Genomic DNA, 22,066 nt, shown 5'->3' with positions numbered 1-22,066 from the left:
TTCAGTTATCATTGGTAATTTCTAAAAGTGGACCAGGACTTAAATGTGAATATTTTCTTCTCCCTTTGTAATTTTCATAAGACTTATGTCAGTTTTGATTTAATACACAAAACACCAGGAGAAGCCCTTCAGCCTCCTGTTCCCCAAACCTCTACATGTGAGTCTGCACTCACTCTCTCTGTCCCTTGGTTGGCTGCAGAGACTGAGGTATCCCTTTTCCCAAACAGGGCTCTTACCTCTTGCTCTATTGAGGATCCTACTGACTCTTACCATCTTCAAAGATGTTTTTCAATCCATATTCAGTATCTAGTTTTCTGTGACTTTTGCCCAGTTCCATGAACAGATACTCAAGATTTTAATATCCTTTAAAAAGCCTTTCTTTCCCAAGTCCCTTTTCAGATTTGTCACCATAGTATTTCTTTTCCCCTTTTAGGCAAATTTAGAAATAAAGTATAATGCCATTTCAATCACTTTTCAATCTCAGTAGCTGCATTAGTCTGTTTTAAAGCTCATCTTGTTTTCCTACTCCTTAAATTTTGATGGTCCTCAGTTGTCTTCTCTTGGCCTTCAACTCTTCATGCAATTTTCTGTTCCTGGGTTATTCATCTACTTACAAGATTTCATGACCTTTGCTTTGCTAAGGAATTCCTGATATTTGTATCTAGCTCAGATCTATCTCTTGAGCTCTGGACTTAGTTTTCCCTCTGATTAATTCTCTTAGACACTTTTAAGCCAACAAAACCATACCTGAAATCCTCCTCTTCCTGCGTTCCAATCTGATAATCAGGCAAGAGACTTATAAATGACCCTTTCGTTAAAAGAGAAGAAAAGAAGTTGCAGTAGAGATTAGAAAAAAATTGGAACTAAATGATAAAAATAAGTGATATCAAAATTTGTGAGACACAGCCAAAACCAATTTTAAAGGGAAATCAGTGTGTTAAATTCATATAGTAATAAAAAAGAAGAAAGGCTAGAAATTAACTAAGTACTTTCTCAGGCAATATGACAAAACAACAGTAAATTAATCTAAAGAAAGAAGGGAATGATAAGAGTAGAATTTAATAAACTATAAAACAAATGTACAATGAAGAAAATCAAAAAGTCAAAAATTTCTTTGATGAGTTAAAAAATATTTGGATATTTTATGATAAAAACTAATTACAATTTTAAAAGCACAATTTATTAATAACAAGAAAGAGAAAAGAAAATATCACTACCAATCCAACACATGATATTAAAAACATAAATATATATGTAAGAAAAAAAATGAATAGAATTGTAGAAAAATATTTTGTTAAAAGGTAACCCCAAAAGAAATAGAAAATCTGATAAGTCCTATATTTATATGAGCAATTGAGCCCTGTCTAATTAAAACTGTCTTATTTAAGAAATATTTGTTGAGCCAAGACAGATGAACCTTGCTCAGTGGGAGCCCAGACTTTAGATCTCTCAGAAATAAACTGGATAGATATTGAGGAACTAATCCATAGAGAGCTCAGGATGATAGTCTGAGAAACGCTGATTTGAACTGATAAGTAAGAGCATATCTCCGGGCTTTGTTATTTAAGTAACCAAAGGAAAATAGAATGTAAGATAAGTATTTTTGGAAGCTTCATGTGGTACAGATTTGTTAGGCCAAGGAGTGGCAAAGAGAGGTGCTCAGAGATGGTCACAGGGATTGAGACTTGAGATATCCTGGCCTGGGGTGGTATAACTGGGAACAGAGAAGAAAGTTTGGATCTGTGAGATTTTTCAAGAAGGAGAAAATAAGGCAATAGAGGAGATGGGGAAAGGGGGGGGAGCCTAGCCCCTGGGAACGAAAGTGGGTCCTCTGCACACCCTAATGATTCCTCTGTAGCCAATGGGCCATCCTAAGATCACCTTGGATACTTCTATCTTATCTGCACAGAGTTGGTGAAGGTCCCTCCCTCAGGATAAATGTCTCTCTTCTCTTTCTCTTCATGCCTTCACTGCCATTCCAGCTAAAATATAAGATTTCAGCAGGGCATTCTGCTAAGTCTGCAGTGACCTTGTAATGGATGATTTGCCTGAGTAGGTTTGGGACAGATTTTCCAAAATGAAGCACAGTTCTGTGTATAATAAATGCATGCACGGAAATCTTTATTACTCTGAATTGTTTTTTTCCTAATCCAATAAATATTATGTAAAGGTCAGGGTCAGAGGGAGCCGGAGTCTCCTCGCCTGCAGAATGTAAACACCCACACAATGAAGCCAGAAAAGACAAAGGCGCTCTAATGGTCTTCACCCTTTAAATCTGTGTTCCTTCACTAACGCTCGCATTCTGAAGTTCAAGACAACTTTTTCAATTTATGAGCAATAAGGAGCAAATGGAGAAGATCATTCATGAAAAAGAGAAAGTTTTCCAATTATCAGTGACATTCATCTTTAAACCCCCAAAGCATGGTTTTCCAGAAATGTTGCAGTCAATGTGAAAATGTAACTATTGATTTCACTTTTATGGCAACCTTGTAGGACAGAACCTTAGAAATTTAGCATCAGAAAAGTCTTCCCAATCCATTCATTTTTACAAATGATTCCCAGATGGCTTTGGTGACTTGCCCAAGGTCACCCAAGTAAGGTCGCATATAAAAGTAATATTATTAGCAAAGAATTATTGTGTATTTACTATGTGGTAAGCATTGTTCTAGAAATTTGCAAGTATTAATTCTCTCATCCTATCTAACATTCTAACAATGCTAATATAACATGCCCATTTCATAGATGAGAAAACTGAGGCAGAAGGAGGTGACATCACCTGTCCAAGGTTACATTCCTAGCAAGAAGTACAGTCAGGACTCAGTACAGGTACTCTGACCTCAGCGCACCCGTTAGAGGCTTAAATATTCTTAAACATTCTGGGTGAGGGGACAGGAAGAGAAAGTCTTTTCCACACCCCTCTTTAGGATAAGAGTGTAACGGTGGCCACACAGAAGAAATGAGTTAAATGGAGATACACAAGTATTTCTGGTGGCATCCAAGAGAGGAAGATATTTCTAGTTCATTCTCTTGAGATGTTTATTACTGCTAAGTCACTTCAGTCGTGTTCGACTGCGCAACCCCATAGAGGGCAGCCCACCAGGCTCCCCCGTCCCTGGGATTCTCCAGGCAAGAACACTGGAGTGGGTTGCCATTTCCTTCTCCAATGCATGAAAGTGAAAAGTGAAAGGGAAGTCGCTCCGTCCTGTCCAACTCCTAGTGACCCCACGGACTGCAGCCTACCAGGCTCCTCCGTCCATGGGATTTTCCAGGCAAGAGTACTGGAGTAGGGTGCCATTGGGGAGTATACATGTGACTCTACTTTCCTGAACTGCTCTTTATACCAGAAAGAAAACCAAGAAGAAGCTGCTTAAATTATGATTGTGTCAAAAAGTCTTCTCCTCTCCAGCCATTTGAGAAAAAGAAAATCTAAATTAAGGTATAGACTAGCAAAGAACTTCAGCTGCTTTTTTTCTTTTTCAGTCTTTTTGTAAATCGAGTAACGCCTCTGAGCCTCAGTTCCCTTCTCTGTAAAAGGAAGAAGCAGGAATAGCTGGGGGTCTAACCTCCCATCCATCTCAGAGTCTATCATTTCCTCTTCGCTTTTGTTTCACTAAGAATATAGGAAAGCGCTTTGCCCGGAACAGCTAACTTTTGGCCCGTGGAGGTGGGCTGTGGTGCGGCAGATGTGGGTATGCCTGCAAGAAGCCTGGTCCAGGGCCACAGGGAGTTTCCTTTTCTCCTTCGTGTGGACCATGTGGTTTAAGCCTGTGTTTCAGTAATTCCCAGGTTATGCAAGACATTTCGTGCTGAATCACTGCCTCTCAAAGTCTCCTCATGGGCTTTCTCTCCCCACAGCTAACCAGGGGGCCGCTCAGGGTAAATGTGACCACACTCCGGGGAAGGGGCCGTGTGAGAAGGTTAGAGTCTGACCTTAGCATTCCACACTCTGAATTTGCTGACCTTTGTCCCCCATTACAATAATCGGGGAGTTGCTTTGTTTCCAAAACCTGAACGCACCTTACGCTCAGGTATTATTTGTAACTAACTACTCACCCTATCAGAGAAGGCAATGGCACCCCACTCCAGCACTCTTGCCTGGAAAATCCCGTGGACGCAGGAGCCTGGTGGGCTGCAGTCCATGGCGTCGCGAAGAGTAGGACACGACTGAGCGACTTCCCTTTTACTTTTCACTTTCCTGCCTTGGAGAAGGAAATGGCAACCCACTCCAATGTTCTTGCCTGGAGAATCCCAGGGACGGGGGAGTCTGGTGGGCTGCCGTCTATAGGGTCGCACAGAGTCGGACACGACAGAAGCGACTTAGCAGCAGTAGCAGCAGCACTCACCCTATGTCTCTCTGCCGAAACCCAAAAATCCTCATCTGACAACAAGCAGGACACGTATCACCCTCAGGACTATGCCTGGTGGCTCCTCCCCTCCACTCCCCCTCACCGTCCTGTAAAATGGAGTCTTTCCCCTTGAATCCCAACCCTGCATCTGGGCTCTGCGACTGTGAAGACACTTTCCAGATGCCCTCCCTGTTTTTATGGATCTTCCTGCACTTCCTAGAATTCCTCCCGGCCTGCTTTGTTCACCTGTCACCTGCCCCATTTCAGCTTTCAGCTTCCATCTTCCTGACAGCCCTCTTGCTGGCTGCGAGCCTGAAACTGCTTAATACCTGGGCCTCATCATATGTTCTCCGGGTCCCCTGTTCCTCCTGCCTCAATATTTTCTCCAATTCCTGAGCAGAAAGGATGAATTTCCTCCTTTTGTATCATTTCTTTTTTGTTCACACACACTGGGAATCATGTATAGATGGAGCAGATTTTATTACCTTTTTAATATTTGGTGTATGGAGTTCTCCAGGCCAGAATACTGGAGTGGGTAGCTGTTCCCTTCTCCGGGGGATCTTCCCAACCCAGGGATGGAACCCAGGTCTCCCGCATTGCAGGTGGATTCTTTACCAGCTGAGCCACAAGGGAAGCCCAATATCTGGTGTTTAACCCAAGAATTGCCATGCAGGGCGTGCTTGATAAACACAGGCAGAATGAATGGAGCGATGTCCCAGGCGCACTGCTCTGCTCAGTCCACTGCAGTGAACACGGCCACGCTGTGTCATGTCCTCAGGTCGGCATCTCCTCTTTTCCTTGTGTGTTTCTGTTTATATCACTCACTTACCAAAAACCCTGGTATCTCCACCGAGTCTCCTTCCAAAACTTCCCTTTTATCTTGCGTCCTGAAACTTCTGTTTACCTCTCCAGAAATGGTCAGCTAGCCGTGTGGGAGCTTATCTTTCTCCAGCCAAGCCAAAGAAATACGCAGGCAAAGCATAATCAGAACTAAATGAAGGAGACACCCTGACCCCCACCAAGTGATGGTCCAGTGGTTAAGACTCTGTACTCCCAATCCAGAGGTCACACGTTCGATCCTTGGTCAGGAAACCAGATCCCGCATGCCACAACTAAGACCGGGTACAGTCGAAGAAATAAATAAACTTTAAAAAAGCTAAATGGAGAGAGAGATTTCAGTCAATCATCCTCCAGTGCGTGAGACCTGAATAAATGGCATTGGCATGGTGCAGGTAGAGAAAGGCTTTCTGTCACTGTAAACTTCCAAGGATGGCAATCATTACGAGTGTAAGTTCTCCACAGCACACAGCGCGGGAACAGCTGCATAAATAATGAATATTAAAAACATTTCCTTCCCCACCCTTCAACTAGAATTTATCAGAAGTGAAGTGGGCTAAAGGGGTAAAAAAAAAAAAAAAATTCATTGCCAATCAGGCGGCACTTCACAGACATAATTTGATAATGAGAGTCAGATCCCAGCCCCCTCTCTTCCAAGCCCTCTAATTTTTTCTTTCCTGTCTTGCAGAGTCAAGGCACAGACGTGAGGGTGACCCGGTCCCTACTCCGGCCTCTCCCACCTTGTCTTCTCCTCCTGGTTCTCTGACCTGTCCCTCTCCAGGCATGCTGCCCTCTGGGCGGTTCCTCGTGTGTTCTGACGCCTTCCTGGCCTCAGGGCCTTTACACACGCTGCTCCTTCAATCCAGACGCTCTTTGTATTCGTTTCCAAGCCTGCTATAATAAAGCACCCATGACTGGGTGACTTCAGAACAACAAGAATATGTTGCCTCACAGTGCTGGAGGCTGGAAGTCTGAAATCGAGGAGTCTGCGGGGCCATGCTCTGAGGATTAGGGGTGTCCTCTCTGGCCCCTCCTAGCGCTTGGTGTCTGCCAGCACTCCTTGGCTTTCTCTCACTTCAGCCACATGGCCATTTTCTCCCCGTGTGTCTTCACGATGTCTTCCCTCTGTGCCCATCTGTCTCTCTACCCAAATTTCCTCTTGATGTAAGGACACAGGTCGTATTGGATTAAGACCCATCCTAAAGTGAAAGTGAAAGTCATTCAGTCATGTCTGACTCTTTGCAACTGGTCCATGGAATTCTCCAGGCCAGCATACTAGAGTGGGTAGCCTTTCCCTTCTCCAGGGGATCTTCCCAACCCAGGGATCGAATGCAGGTCTCCTGCATTGTGGGCAGATTCTTTACCCGCTGAGCCACAAGGGAAGCCCAAGAATACTGGAGTGGGTAGCCTATCCCTTCTCCAGGGAAACCTCCCTACTCAGGAATTGAACCAGGGTCTCCTGCATTGCAGGTGGATTCTTTACCAACCAAGCTGTGAGGGAAGCCCACATAAGCCCTCCTTTTAAACTGATTACCTCTACAAAGACCTTATTTCCAAGCAAGTTCACAGTCTGAGTTACTCGGCTCTAGGACTTCAGCGTATCTTTCGGCAGGAGGCACACAGTTCATCCCGTAGCAGTCTTCTCCCCAGTATCCCCGTGACCTACACTTTCACCCCTGTGCTTTAGCACCATGTGTTACTGCACCTCCCTTCCCCATTGTCACTTCCTGTCCCTCTTCCATGTTTTATGTTTCTCCCAGATTCCATGCCACCCATCTCACCTGCTATTTATCCTCCTTATTAATCTTGTTTTTGTCTGCCTCACTAGATACATCGCCAGCTCCATGAAGGCAGTGATTTCATCTACTTTAGTCACTACTGTTTTGCCAGTGCCTGAAACGGCACTTGACACATGGTAGGCACTCAGTAAATGTTCGTTGAATACATCATCTTTAACCCTCATAGCGGTCTTGAAGTTATCAGAATGATGCTTACCCTCTATTTCATAAATGAGGCAACTGATGCTTGAAAAGATTAGGTCCCTTGCTCAAGATAATATACCCAATGAGTTTTGGAACTGGTATCCAAACAAGGTCAAATTGACCCTAAAACTTATGCTCTAGCCATTACCCTGTGCTGCCCAGGGCAGAAGGAAAGACTTCCTGCAGATGTGTGGAGAATTCTGCAGCTGCTGAAAATATTGCTTTTTTTTTCCCTCGAGATAAAACAGCACTTGAAAAACATCATCAAAATGTAAATCTTCAAGTCTAGGCAAGTGGTCTGGCTCAGCTCACGATGTCACTCAGACGTCTGCAACATTAGAATACATTTTGTGTATCTCCGGAATGAAAAAAAAAAAAAATCCAATTAAGCAAACTACTCTTTGGCTCAGGTGATGGTTTTATTTCTCTGGGCAGATTAGAAAACCAAGAAGCATATGCAATCTGAGTTCCCAGACATCTGGAAGATAGGTATGTATTGCAGCTTTAAAATTTTAGGCACAGGGGCTTCCAAACCAGAGTGAAACTTGAATGTCAAATTAACAGATGCTGTGGTTATAGCCCCCAAACCCTCACTTAACCAGCAAACACATGTACTGCCTTTCCACAGGCAAAGAAAGTTAAACACTGATCTCACTAAATCAAGCCACAAACCTGCCAGGGAAGCAAAGGAAGTTGTTTCTATTTGAATTATCCAGATTGGCTGTCAGCATGGATCACGTCCACTGGATAATTGCTCATCTTTCCTCCTTGCTCTGCTTGCAAAGCCACAGTCTAGGAGTCACTGTTCAGTGGAAATCACCCACCGCTGACATGTTCCTGTCACAGCAATGATCCTGCAATCAGTCAAGAACATTAACTGGAACTGATGGTCACGTGAAGCTGTGTCCACCATCATCAAGCATGGGGCTAATCATGGGTGCTGGGACAGAAAGAGATTGTCAAGCTGGACACAGGACAAGTTCACCATATAGAGGCTTATGGTATTTGGATAATAAAAAGAAAAAAAAAAAAAAAGAAGAAGGGGAACCCAGGTGCCAGAATTCAGCATAATGATCCAACTAAGTAAAAAAAAAAGAATACCATCTCTGGCCTTGGAACTGTAAACATAAATGCTTCGGGCTAGCTGAATGTGTTGATCAGGGTTTGGACTGTCATGCAAGTTTGGTTCTTTGTTTGTTGCCTCTTTAAGCCTGGCTTCGTGGGGACGTCTTTGGTGACAGTGAATTGCACGCTGCAAACACTGCCTCATGGGAAAAGTCGATTCTCATACCCTATCCTACACCCCATGGAAAGGAAGATCCTTAGTCTCTGCCATGGAGACCTTTTAACCTACAGAAGTCGCAAGTCTCCAAGGACAGCTGCAAATCTTGTTTTGCACAGCAGATGGAATTTAAGAAAAGGGAAGACAAGCTGCTGCCTGGCAGGCTTTGGGCCATTCTGATGCCTGCACTGACCTCTCAGTGGTTCCACTAGCAACAGGCCATCACTTTTCTTCCTGACATGCTCCTCCTTAAGCTCCTCCAGGGACTCTGGCCTTGATATTAGTCATATTTCCCAATTCTGTGTGAAATTGGTCAGAGGCCAAAAATGACTTTTAGTGTGGCGGGTGTTAAATTTTGCTTTATAGCCCTCACTTTGCACCTACCTAGCTTGGGTAGGCCTTAGAGATTACTGTACATTTTAGTTCAGTTTCATCATTCCCATATATTGCAGTTCCAGGGAATATTGCTTTCTTAAGCCTACAAACTTTTATTACTCTATCCAAAGATGAGGATAAAGTTTCAAAATTTATTGCCCAACCTGCTTCTGTGAAATACACCCACATCCACAAGCACGAAGCTGAACGCACCAATTTGCCCAGACAGGCACGAACCAGTCAATCACCACCTGTGAATATGCAAGCAATTGACGTGTCGCTGTCGCGAAGATGCAGATGGTTGTGCGTGGATGCATATTACAACCTCCTTTTAACCATTTTTGAGACAAGCACTGTATCACAGATCAAACATTTGGACTTGCATCTCTATTCACAAAGGAGTTCCCTCCTGTTGCCTTTAATGGATAGAAATGTTTCAAATCTCTAAGATGTTGAAAACACTGGTAAGATGGAACCAAATAAAGCATCATAGTTACAAAACTTGCAGCAATTTCTTCTATGTGCAAGGCATATGAAATCATATAGAAAAGACATGATATTCACTAAAACGTTTTTTTTTTGGAAAACACCTGTGTTGGATTTAGACCAACCCTCTCCCAGTAAACAAACAGGTTTTCCAGTGACTCACTCTGTAGGTGTGAACACTATCTTCTAAGTAAAAATCTTTAAAAGAAACATTCAAATTCCATTCAGAACGTTAAGGAGAGGACTTATGATATGAAAGACATCCAAATTACTAGCTAAAATAGTATCCAAGATGGCAGAACACATCACTTATGGGAATGTGTTATGTGAACACATGTTAATGTGAGTATGTGAACACATCACTTATGGGACTTCATAAGAATTTTATATTGTTTTTATTTTGTTTTAAAATACATACTCGGTCAAAGCTACAGTCTGTATTAATACTCTATTTAGAATACACTTGCTTTCCAGGCGGCTCTGGTGGTAAAGTGCCACTGTGATGGTACTGTGCCATCTGCAGTCACCATCTGCCTACCAATGCAGGAAATGCAAGAGACACGGGTTCCATCCTTGGGTTGGGAAGATCCCCTGGAGGAGGGCATGGCAACCCACTCCAGTATTCTTGCCTGGAGAACCCCATGGACAGAGGAGCCTGGAGGGCCACTGTCTGCAAGGTCGCACAGAACTGGACATGACTGAAGCGACTTAGCACAGCAGCGAATACACTTGACCCTCTAAAGAGTGGAAGGAGTGAGGGAAGAGACTGAGAGGTACTCAGAGAAACAGGTGGGCTTGGGTAGCTGCTCTGGCTTTTCTACTTTCTTTCTTACCCCTGGGGTGGTAAGGAGGAGTTTGGTCACATCTGAATAGGGGTCTGGCCTTTGTCCTTGGCTCCTAACAAGAGTGCTTATTGTTTATGGTGTCCCCTAAACACACTCCTGAGAGTTTATCTCACAGAATGACTCAGGGTGGGCTGGTCATCCCTGATACTCTCAGGGTGGGGACTGGCTATGCCAGAAAGGCTGACAGTATCGTTAGAGGGCGGAGGCTTTTGGTCTTGAGGTATCAGTTTATCTAGAGACTGAGATCAACCACATGGACAACCAACCAATCATGACTGTGTGATGAAGCCTCAGTAAAACTCTGTACACCAAGCTTGAGTGGACTTCATCCTGAGGATGATGAAAGAGAGGGTTTAGAACCCTCCTAGATGCTATCCTATGAGTCTCCTCCTTTGGTCGGTCTTAATTTGTATCTTTTTCCTATAATAATCATGGATCAGTTCATTTCAGTTGCTCAATTGTGTCTGACTCTTTGCAACCCCATGGACTGCAGCACACCAAGCTTCCCTGTCCATCACCAACTCCCAGAGTTTACTCAAACTCATGTCCATTGCATTGGTGATGCCATCCAACCATCTCACCCTCTGTCGTCCCCTTCTCTTCCTGCCTTAAATCTTTCCCAGCATCAGGGTCTTTTCCAATGAGTTGGTTCTTCACATCAGGTGGCCAGAGTATTGGAATTTCAGGTTCAGCATCAGTCCTTCCAATGAACATTCAAGACTGATTTCCTTTACAATGGACTGGTTGGACCTCCCTGCAGTCCAAGGGACTTTCAAGAGTCTTCTCCAACACCACAGTTCAAAAGCATTAATTCTTTGGTGTTCAGCTTTCTTTATAGCCCAGCTCTCACATCCATACATGACTACTGGAAAAACCATAGCTTAGACTAGACGGACCTTTGTTGTTAAAGTAATGTCTGCTTTTTAATATGCTGTCTAGGTTGGTCATAGTTTTTCTTCCAAGGAGCAAGTGTCTTTTAATTTCATGGCTGCAGTCACCATCTGCAGTGATTTTGGAGCCCCCCAAAATAGTCTCTCACTATTTCCATTGTTTCCCCATCTATTTGCTATGAAGTGATGGGACCGGATGCCATGATCTTAATTTTCCAAATGTTGAGTTTTAAGTCAACTTTTTCACTCTCATCTTTCACTTTCATCAAGAGCCTCTTTAGTTCTTCTTTGCTTTCTGCCCTAAGGGTGTTGTCATCTGCGTATCTGAGGTTATTGATATTTCTCCCGGCAATCTTGATCCCAGCTTGTGCTTCATCCAGCCCAGTGTTTCTTATGATGTACTCTGCATATAAGTTAAATAAGCAAGGCGACAATATACAGCCTTGACATACTCCTTTCCCCATTTGGAACCAGTCTGTTGTTCCATGTCCAGTTCTAACTGTTGCTTCTTTCAGTTCAGTTCAGTCGCTCAGTCATGTCTGACTCTTTGCGACCCCATGAATCGCAGCACACCAGGCCTCCCTGTCCACCACCAACTCCCGGAGTTCACTCAGACTCACATCCATCGAGTCAGTGATGCCATCCAGCCATCTCATACTCTGTCGTCCCCTTCTCCTCCTGCCCCCAATCCCTCCCAGCATCAGAGTCTTTTCCAATGAGTCAACTCTTTGCATGAGGTGGCCAAAGTACTGGAGTTTCAGCTTTAGCATCATTCCTTCCAAAGAAATCCCAGGACTGATCTCCTTCAGAATGGACTGGTTGGATCTCCTTGCAGTCCAAGGGACTCTCAAGAGTCTTCTCCAACACCACACTTCAAAAGCATCAATTCTTCAGTGCTCAGCCTTCTTCACAGTCCAACTCTCACATCCATACATGACCACAGGAAAAACCATAGCCTTGACTAGACGGACCTTTGTTGGCAAAGTAATGTCTCTGCTTTTCAATATGCTATCTAGGTTGGTCATAACTTTCCTTCCAAGGAGTAAGCGTCTTTTAATTTCATGGCTGCAGTCACCATCTGCACTGATTTCGGAGCCCCCAAAAATAAAGTCTGACACTGTTTCCACTGTTTCCCCATCTATTTCCCATGAAGTGATGGGACCGGATGCCATGATCTTCGTTTTCTGAATGTTGAGCTTTAAGCCAACTTTTTCCACTCTCCACCTTCACTCTCATCAAGAGGCTTTTGAGTTCCTCTTCACTTTCTGCCTAAGGGTGGTGTCATCTGCATATCTGAGGTTATTGATATTTCTCCCGGCAATCTTGATTCCAGCTTGTGGTTCTTCCAGCCCAGCGTTTCTCATGATGTACTTTGCATATAAGTTAAATAAGCAACGTGACAAGCCTTTGCATACTCCTTTTCCTATTTGGAACCAGTCTGTTGTTCCATGTCCAATTCTAACTGTTGCTTCCTGACTTGCATACAAATTTCTCAAGAGGCAGATCAGGTGGTCTGGTATTCCCATCTCTTTCAGAATTTTCCACAGTTTATTGTGATCCACACAGTCAAAGGCTTTGGCATAGTCAATAAAGCAGAAATAGATGTTTTTCCGGAACTCTCTTGCTTTTTCCATGATCCAGCGGATGTTGGCAATTTGATCTCTGGTTCCTCTGCCTTTTCTAAAACCAGCTTGAACATCAGGAAATTCACGGTCCACATATTGTGAGTATAATAGTTTTTAATGAATTCTGTGAGTCTTTCTAGTGAGTTTTTGAACTTGCTGCTGCTGCTGCTGCTAAGTCACTTACTTCAGTCGTGTCTGACTCTGTGCGACCCCATAGATGGCAGCCCATCAGGCTCCCCCATCCCTGGGATTCTCCAGGCAAGAACACTGGAGTGGGTTGCCATTTCCTTCTCTGATGCATGAAAGTGAAAAGTGAAAGTGAAGTTGCTCAGTCGAGTCCGACTCTTAGCGACCCCATGGACTGCAGCCTACCAGGCTCCTCCGTCCATGGGATTTTCCAGATAAAATTGCCAGGCAAGAGTACTGGAGTGGGATGCCATTGCCTTCTCCAGTTTTTGAACTCAAGGGTATGTAAATAATTATTTTTATATATGTTTCTCTGTTTTTAGTTCCTGCTAACATTTGGCCTTTGATCTGAGCTTATGACACAGAACTCTTAAATCCCTTGGAGTTTCCTGGGTGACAGGACCATCTTTTGTTCCAATGAGCCAGCTCTTGGTGGGCTTCTGGATGAGGGCTGGTCACTAGAAATGTAAAACCATGTTTAGAAGCTTGGGACTTCTGGCCCAACTTCCCATCCTCTAGAGAGGGGAAGGAGGCTGAAAAAGTAGTTAATAACCAAGCCTGGCTACATGCTGAAGCTGCCATAAAAAATAAATCCCTGAACTACAGAACACGGAGAGCCTGGGAGTTGATGAACACTTCTGTATGCTAGGTGGGTGTTTTAACCAAACTCCGCAGGGACAGAAGCTCCTCTACTCAGGAGTTTTCCAGACCTTCCCCAATGTATCTGTTTATCAGACACTTCATTTGTGTCTTTTAAGATTTTCTTTGTAATAAACTGGCAGTAGTAAGTAAGGATCTTCCCTGTAGCTCAACTGGTAAAGAATCTGCCTGCAATGCAGGAGACCTGGGTTCGATCCCTGGGCCAGGAAGATCCTCTGGAGAAGGGAATGGCAATCCACTCCAGTATTCTTGCCTGGAGAATCCCATGGATAGAGGAGCCTGACGGGCTACAGTTCATGGGGTCGAAAAGAGTCAGACACAACTGAGTGACTAACCCACCACTAACCAGTAAGTAAACTCTCTTCCTGGGTTCTGAGCAAAGCTTGAGCAAATTATTGACCCCAAGAAGGGGATCATGGGAAACTTTGATTTGCAGCCCCATCAGATGGAAGTGGTGGGTAACCTGGGGACCTGCTATTTGCAACTGACATCGAATACGGGGAGCAGTCTTGTGGGACTAAGCCCTTAACTTATGGAATCAGAATTGAACTGAACTGTAGGGCATCCAACTGGTGGCAGAGACTTGATTAGTATGGGAATAAAAAATTCTACAAATCTGGTAACAGAAATGTTGAGGGTGAGAGTCGAGGAAACAGTGAGTGTTTTCCTTGACACGGTGATTTGGGGAAACTCCTGAAGCTGTAGTTGGTGTCAGAAATGTGGAGCAGACCTAGTGGTCTGCAGGACTGACGCCTTAACTTCAGAGCTGGCTTATTTCCTGGGCGCCCCTCCACATCTGATGTCCAGCCTTCAGCCAGACTAACAAGACCTATTCAAGAGATGTTATTTGGGGACTGTGATGAAGGTCATTCCTCAGGTTCATAGAAGAAGTGCCCCTGCACTTGAATTTGGTGGGATAGAGCTAAAGAAAAAATGCTCTGGTCTCTCTCTCTCTCTCTTTTCTTTTTTGCATTTTCTTACCCAAGGCCCAGGTACTAAAGGAGTAGCCAAGCCCTGATTGGGTCAAAGGAGTAGGGAGGAGAAACACGGGCGGATGGAGTAGGTGACAGAAAGGGAAAGACAGGAAGATAGGGAGAAAGGTGTGTGCAGCCCTGTGTGGAGTGATCCTTATGCTGCCCAAACATCCATCAGCCAGAGAGATTTCAGCTTCTCACAGCCTCAACACGCTCTCCATAATCCATGTGCTAAGACACCCACTAATTACACAACAGATGATTTACTTTTCATAATATTTTCTCTAAAATACTTCAGAGGGCCATATTGACGGAGGTGGTTCTCAGCCTCTGTGTTGGAGGTAGAAACAGAAATTACATATTGCTTTGGGGGCAGATATGGATATGAAGTCTAGTAAAAATCAAATCACTTGTGGGCCTATTCTCTTTTTTGTACACACGTTTTGGAGAATAAAGTATCAGCAGAAATTCCTCATCACTAGCAGCAAAAAATTCTAAGGAGAAGTGAGCAAATAGGAAATGAAATGATGTGAGGAAATCAATGAGGGACAATGATGTTTTTTAAATTAAAAACTGAAATATATACCTGCTGAAAAGGGGAAATTAAACAAACACAGCATGATGGAGGGTAATATAAGAAAAATATTTCACCCAGAAAAATGTTCAGGATGATATCAAGGGTTCCTCTGAAATTGATAAAAATCCTTTTCCTTCATTTCTTCTCTCTCCCTGAGAAACTGTACCTTTTCATTAGAAGTCAGCCATGTGAAGGAATCATTGATAGCTGCAATATTTCATCTTGTATTTTTTAATCAGTCACTGCAATGTGTGTGCAGCTCATAAACTGTGTTGTGGTTTCTAGGAACTTTCTCCATGGCTCGGTGCTGCTGTTCCGTGGCTGGGCACCAGGGGCAGTGATGATCCTGGGAGAGCAAGGTGAACTGCCGAGAGGGAGCTGGGTTCAGCTAAGTTCAGTGGCTCAGTCGTGTCCGACTCTTTGCTACCCCATGAATTGCAGCACGCCAGGCCTCCCTGTCCATCACCAACTCCCGGAGCTGGGTTGGTCAGCCACTGATGGTGAAGGGAAACGGACAACTGTTGACGTGGATAGAGACTATCTAAACATTTATCAAGGTTCCTTTATTTTTACGTTTTGTTTCCACAGTGAAAATTATGAACTATACTGTATAATTGTAAAGTACACTCATAATCTCATAAGGCCTGATCCTTTAATGTATTTGATTACACTTTTTCCCCCTGCTCAACTGGTTGGTTGAAAACTCACATTGTAGATCAGGACATTCAGTCTTGGAGAGAGTGTCTAAATGGAATTCACTATGACCCTGGACTTGCAACTTGCAACCTAGCATGCTGCAGTCCTTGGGGTCACAAAGAGATGGACACAAGTGAGCGACTGAACAACAATGATAACAGATGGACTTGTACATGTATTTTCTCCTAGACATATAATACTATGTGCACTGATAATAAAAGCTAACATTTACTGGCAACAAATTAACTCCTGGGCTCTCTTATGAGTGCTTTTTGTATATTTGCTCACTTAATTTCCACAACAATCATGAGATAGGCAATAGCATTGTATCCGTTTTACTGAAGAGGAAATGGTAACATAGGGAATGTGAATATGTCACTCAAAATTGCAAAGCTAGGCATTGTCAGAGTGGGGATTTGAACAGAGACGGTCTGACTCCAGAACCTGTGCTGTCCTGCCCCACACGCCTATTCTATTGTGATAAAGGAGCGCCGTACAAACCAGGAGAAGCATGTGCAATGATCACAAGTAGATTCTTCTCCTGATCTGTGGAGAGGGAAAGAGAAGCGAGGTTTGAATAAATAATTTTGAAACTACTTCAGTCTGTGGCATTTTATGAATATCCCACTCTCAATGGGCAAAGGCAGAATTTCTATCACTGGATAAATCTGCCTTAACCTCATCCCAGCTTTTGTCATAATCTAGGTAAAAGCATAGGATACAAATCGATAGACACGACCTAGCACTCAGCTGCTTCAGTCGTGTCTGGCTCTTTGTGACCCCAAGGACTGTATCCCACCAGGCTCTTCTGTCCATGGGGTTTTCCCAGCAAGAATATCGCAGTGGGTTGCCATGCCCTCCTCCAGGGGATCTTCCCAAGCCAGAAATCAAATCTTCATCTCCTGTGTCCCTTGCATGGCAGGCAGATTCTTTACTGCTAAGTCACTGGGAAAGCCCATACATGAACTTAGTTATCCATAAAATACATTTACATATTATGCATATGAATATAAGTGAATATTCTATATTCTCTCCCTCTCTCGGCTAAATTTTGTTGTGGCATCATGCCCTCTCTTTATAACTCTCTGATTTTCAGATTTTCTTCAATGTGAATATGTTTCCAAATGAACTCCATTCTGAACCATGGAAAACAGCACAGCCACATAAAGTCTGAGTCTAGTTTTAGCACCTCACATATGGCAGCTTGTGGCTCTGGCTCTTTGAGTGTCACTTCCAACCACTTCCTGAATTGAATGTGCTCAGCAAAGTAAGACATCCTCTGTGCCTAAACCCTGCCTCACCCCTCTCAGCACTGGGGTGGCAGAGACTGTGCTTTCCAGAAGTCCGAAGCCAAGAAGACAGTGCCCAGGACAACAGCCTGGCGGTGTGTGAAATTAAGCAGGTGCTTTAAAAGACAAATCAAGATACCATTTTCACTCAAGATTTTCCTCCCTCAGTGACACTTTTGTAGAAAGGGATATTGAGAACTTTAAGCAGAAAAGTTATTGACATATGAAGACCAATTAACCACATGGGCGTCCACCCCTGAGTTGTGCACCGTGAAGGTCTGTTCACTCAGTAATTTCTTCTCCCCGACAAGAAAAAAAATCTGAAGTCACAGCCTGAATTCCGGGCTCTTGTCTCAGCAGAGATATCCTTTGCTAATTAAGCTTAAAACATCTGAAACAGCACCTCTCCAGTTAATAAGTGTTACTTTAAAACGTAAAACATCTGATATTTTCAGACCACCACACCTAGAAAAGCCATTCTTTGAAATAGACATACTGCCTCTACTCATTCAAATTTGTGATTACAGGATAGGTCAATGGACCCAGGTGATGCTGCGTCCATTCATTATTTAGTTTATCTACTCAACAAACATTTATTGATTACCTATTTTGTGCCTTGCCTTGAGCCAGGCATTGGGCACACAATGAAAATAATGTATCCCCTGGTTCATGGAGCTGAGGGTCTAATGAGGGTCTACAGTCCAGCATGTGGGTAATGGCTGTGCTGGCTTTCTGAACCAATTTCTCAGGTAGATACTAAATATGTCAAGGTATACCAGACTTTGCATAAATGCGCTTGTGTAAAAATACAGAGGCGTTTGCTCACGTGAGTGCTGACTATGATGTCGACTAATTTATTCATCTTCCAAAACAAAGCACTTGGAAAAACAAATATTCTGCTTACAAGTGGTTAAAGGCACCACCTCTCTAACTGGGTAAATAGGGCAGCAGATTCACATTCTAAATAATAGCAGCTTTATTTGCAAAGCATCTTTTATCTTGTTAGCCCATAACATGCTTTACAGACTCAATAAATGACGGTAATAGATTTTTATAAACATTGGTTAAAACACTGACGTCTTAATATATTTCATGTCATTAAGTATATGCGTTTTCTAAAAAAGCCCTCCAACAGTAATTTTGTCAGTACTTACATTAAAAGCTGTCACTTGCCCTTCATAAAACGTGTCAATCAGACATAAGATGGTGGTGGTTTTCTCTCGATAGTGACACAGGTTTTTGATGATGTCTTAGGCGTGAGTCTTCTCGGGAGCTTCACCCTCCTTTTCTCTGACTTCATTTTAGAGAAATGAAAACAAAGGGATGGTGAGAGTACAGGATAAGCACGGGATCACCTTTCTGGGTGGTGATTCTGTTGTGATCTTGGAGTAACGTTAATGAGCCCAAAATGAACCTGCTGTTAATTTAGTGACTTGTGAGTAAGCATCTGGAGTTGAACTTGGAAAAAATGCAATCACACTGCCTGCAGGGCTCAGTGGCCCGGATGACGCCCCAGCTGTTAGTCCGCGCCTCGAGGGCATTCGAAGCCCAGCTGGAGAGAGGGGGGTTCACAGAAAGTGCAAGGGCACGTTCCCTGATGCCTCCACTCTGATCCTCTACTGTTTGAGGATATATGATCCAAAAACAATTTCAGGAAGAGTTTTATAAAACAGATAGGAAAGGAGTACATCTTGGCAGGGGGCGGGGAGCGGGGAGGAAAGGAGTAAAGAAGTTCTTTATTTTGCTTTTCTCTTTTGTCATTTTACATGTGTCTTATCTGATAGATCATAGAAAGTACTGATAGTCTCTCAGTCATGTCAGATTCTTTTCGACCCCATGGGCTGTAGCCCGCCAGGCTCCTCTGTCCATGGGATTCTCCAGGCAAGAATACTGCAGTGGGTTGTCATTCCTTTCTCCAGAGGATCTTCCTGACCCAGGGATTGAACCTGGGTCTCCCACCTTGCAGGCAGATAATTTACCATCTGATCCACCAGGGGAACCCAGGATTTTTCCATACAGCGTGTATTCATTCTGCATGATGACATCACACTTAGAGATACCATTGGACATCTGATAATATAGAGGACCACGCCTAGGAACAATAGTTGGAACTTGAAATTTGAAATAGTGGAATGAGTCCTGTTAATAATAGTGATAATGTATTTTTGATAAAAGAATATTGGAGTGGGTTGCCATGCCCTCTTTTAGGGGATCTTCCTAACCCAGAGATTGAACCCAGGTTTCCCACATTGCAGGCGAATTCTTCACCATCTGAACCACCAGGAAAGCCTAAGAAAATTTTACTGAGGTGCTAAGTCATTGTTGCGATTATGCTTCTTTGATACTCCTGAATTAGGTTTACTTGGATCCTTATATCTTGGAAAATAGTTGGGTAAGGAGGAGACAGAAACATACATGAGAGTTTGGAGCTGTATTTTTCTTTCTTCAGAATACAGAGAGGCTGATGGAAAGTGTTTGATCATTTGCTTGCTTAAGCAATGCCTATGATATTTTGACATTGCCGCTTCGTTGATGATAAATAATTTAATGTCTAAAATGTGCATGTATTAGAATTCCCTGGAGCCAATGGCTGAACATATTGAAAATTCATATCATCAAAAGGATTTATTTGGTCTATTTTGTTATAGTTATGCAAATGATAACTTCATAAACTCCACAAACCATTCGACTGATTGTGGGAAGGAGATGGAAAGGGGTCCCTAACATTAGGGTCAGCAGTAATTTTCACATGGGGCTTCCTTGATGGTTCAGTAGTAAAGAATTAGCCTGCCAGTGCAGGAGACGCAGGTTTGATCTCTGGTCCAGAAAGATCCCCTGGGGAAGGAAATGGGTTACAGTCTATGGAGTTGCAAAGAGTCAGACACGATGTAGTGACTGTACAAAAACAATATTCACATGTGTCTGCACCCAGTATTCTAATTAAACATGCATATCTCCATTCTAGACCTCCCTCACTCCATCTTCAAGTTTCTTTGGTAAATTTACACAAATAACTCTCATACTTTGCACGTCACTTTTCCCATCTGTAAACTGGGAACAGATAGTACCCACCTACCCTATTTATTTTTGCAAGGTTATAAATAGCACCAAAGGAGAAAATATATGCAGATTTATTGTGAAAAGTATAAGGAATTACAAGCATTTAACAGTCTGTTGCTATTCAAAATGATTTGAGTGTAGCTGTTCCCTGTCCTAATAATCTCTAGGGAATATGAAAGCTCTATAGAGGAGCTGCTTTCGGTGACTTTCTAGATAGGAAATAGACACCCCGGAAGGGACAAGCAGAAGTGCATGAATAAGTATGTGGTCAGAGTTGCCAGCAGCCAAAATACATTTTACAGCAATTCATTCTCTCCCTGTAAACTCCAGGAGGGTGGGAGAGAACCTGATTTCAATGTCTTCCTTTTAACCTTCCTTGACATACAATGACATTATTTCATCACATATAATAACATGCCTGTATGCAAGTGATGATTTCCAGACTATTTTAAGTATCTCTCCCCACATACATAGTTATACATCATACAATTTGTCAGAATCCTGATTGCAACAAGAAGTGATGCCTGGTCAGATGTTCATTCTCATGTCCTCATACAGACCATATGTAATAGAAATACAGAAGAAGCAAGGTGAGTAAAAAGGAACATTAAAAGTTTTAGTCTTGTTCCCTTTCATTTCCTTTCCACCCCTGTTTTCTGCCTATTAATGAAAGAATATAAGAAATAACGGGCATTTAAAGTAGAAAGCTTCCCTGGTGGCTCAGACGGTAAAGAATCTGCCTGCAATGCAGGAGACCTGTGTATGATCCCCGGGTTAGTAAGCTTCCCTGGAGAAGGGAATGGCAATCCACTCCAATATTCTTGCCTGGAGAATCCCCATGGATAGAGGAGCCTGGCAGGCTACAGTCCACGGGGTCGCAAAGAGTTGGACACGACTAAGCACCTAAGCACAGCACAAAGTAAAAAAAGGTTTGTCAGATTGCTTGCTATTGTCTCAGAAGTTCTTAAAGAAGGGAATCACAAGTCTCTCAAGGAAACAACATCTTCCCCTACCTGGGGATATGCTTCCTCAAAACCCAACCACACAGAGAGAGAACACCTTCTCTCTAGGAAGGACTGATGGTTTATATGAAGCTGGCAATTAACTAGGGAAGGAACACAGGCTATAACTACCAGTATTTGATACAGTTGACATAAAGTGGAAAATTGAGATCACTGATGGAAGATTTTATACAAAACAAGATGGAACTCCCAAACACTCTTGAGGGGTGTAGCAGAGAGGGCTATAAATTCACCCACACATGTTTCTTTTCCCTCTTAGGCTCACTGCCATAGTCCATTCTCCTCCATCTTTCCAGTGATATGTGCCGTATCTGGGCCAACATGCTGAAGAAGGGGTGTGCTTTCCCCTTACTGTCTTTTCCCACCCACCAGCTGAAGGGAGAGGACTCCAAGGACATGGAGAAGGACAGAGATAATATAAGATAGGACACAGAAAAGGAATATACATTCGTAAGAATATAGCCTACCCTGATTGACAATAAAAGAAAGACATTTTCTCTCTGTAAGATATTATCTGTAAGATAATTCAACTGATCGGGAAAGTACTGACTTGAAGATGTGACCCAATGGACACCTAGAGTCTACGCCAGTGTTCCTACAAGCTTGATCTCCAAGACACAGCAGCAACATTACCTGGGAACATGTTACAAATGTTATAAACCCTACCCCAGACCTCTTGAATCAGAAATACCAATAGTGGAGCCCAGCAATTTTAATGGGCTTCCCTGGTAGTTAGGATGGTAAAGAATCTACCTGCAATGCAAGAGACCTGGGTTTAATCCCTGGGTTGAGAAGATCCCCTGGAGGAGGGCATGGCAACCCATACCAATATTCTTGCCTGGAGAAATCCATGGACAGAGTAGCCTGGTGGGATACAGTCCATGGGGTCCCAAGAGTCAGACACGACTGAGGTGATTTAGTATGCACACACAGA

The sequence above is a fragment of the Bubalus kerabau genome, chromosome 5 (assembly GCF_029407905.1).
Source record: "Bubalus kerabau isolate K-KA32 ecotype Philippines breed swamp buffalo chromosome 5, PCC_UOA_SB_1v2, whole genome shotgun sequence".
Lineage (NCBI taxonomy): Eukaryota > Metazoa > Chordata > Mammalia > Artiodactyla > Bovidae > Bubalus > Bubalus kerabau.
This window is presented reverse-complemented; position numbering follows the sequence as displayed.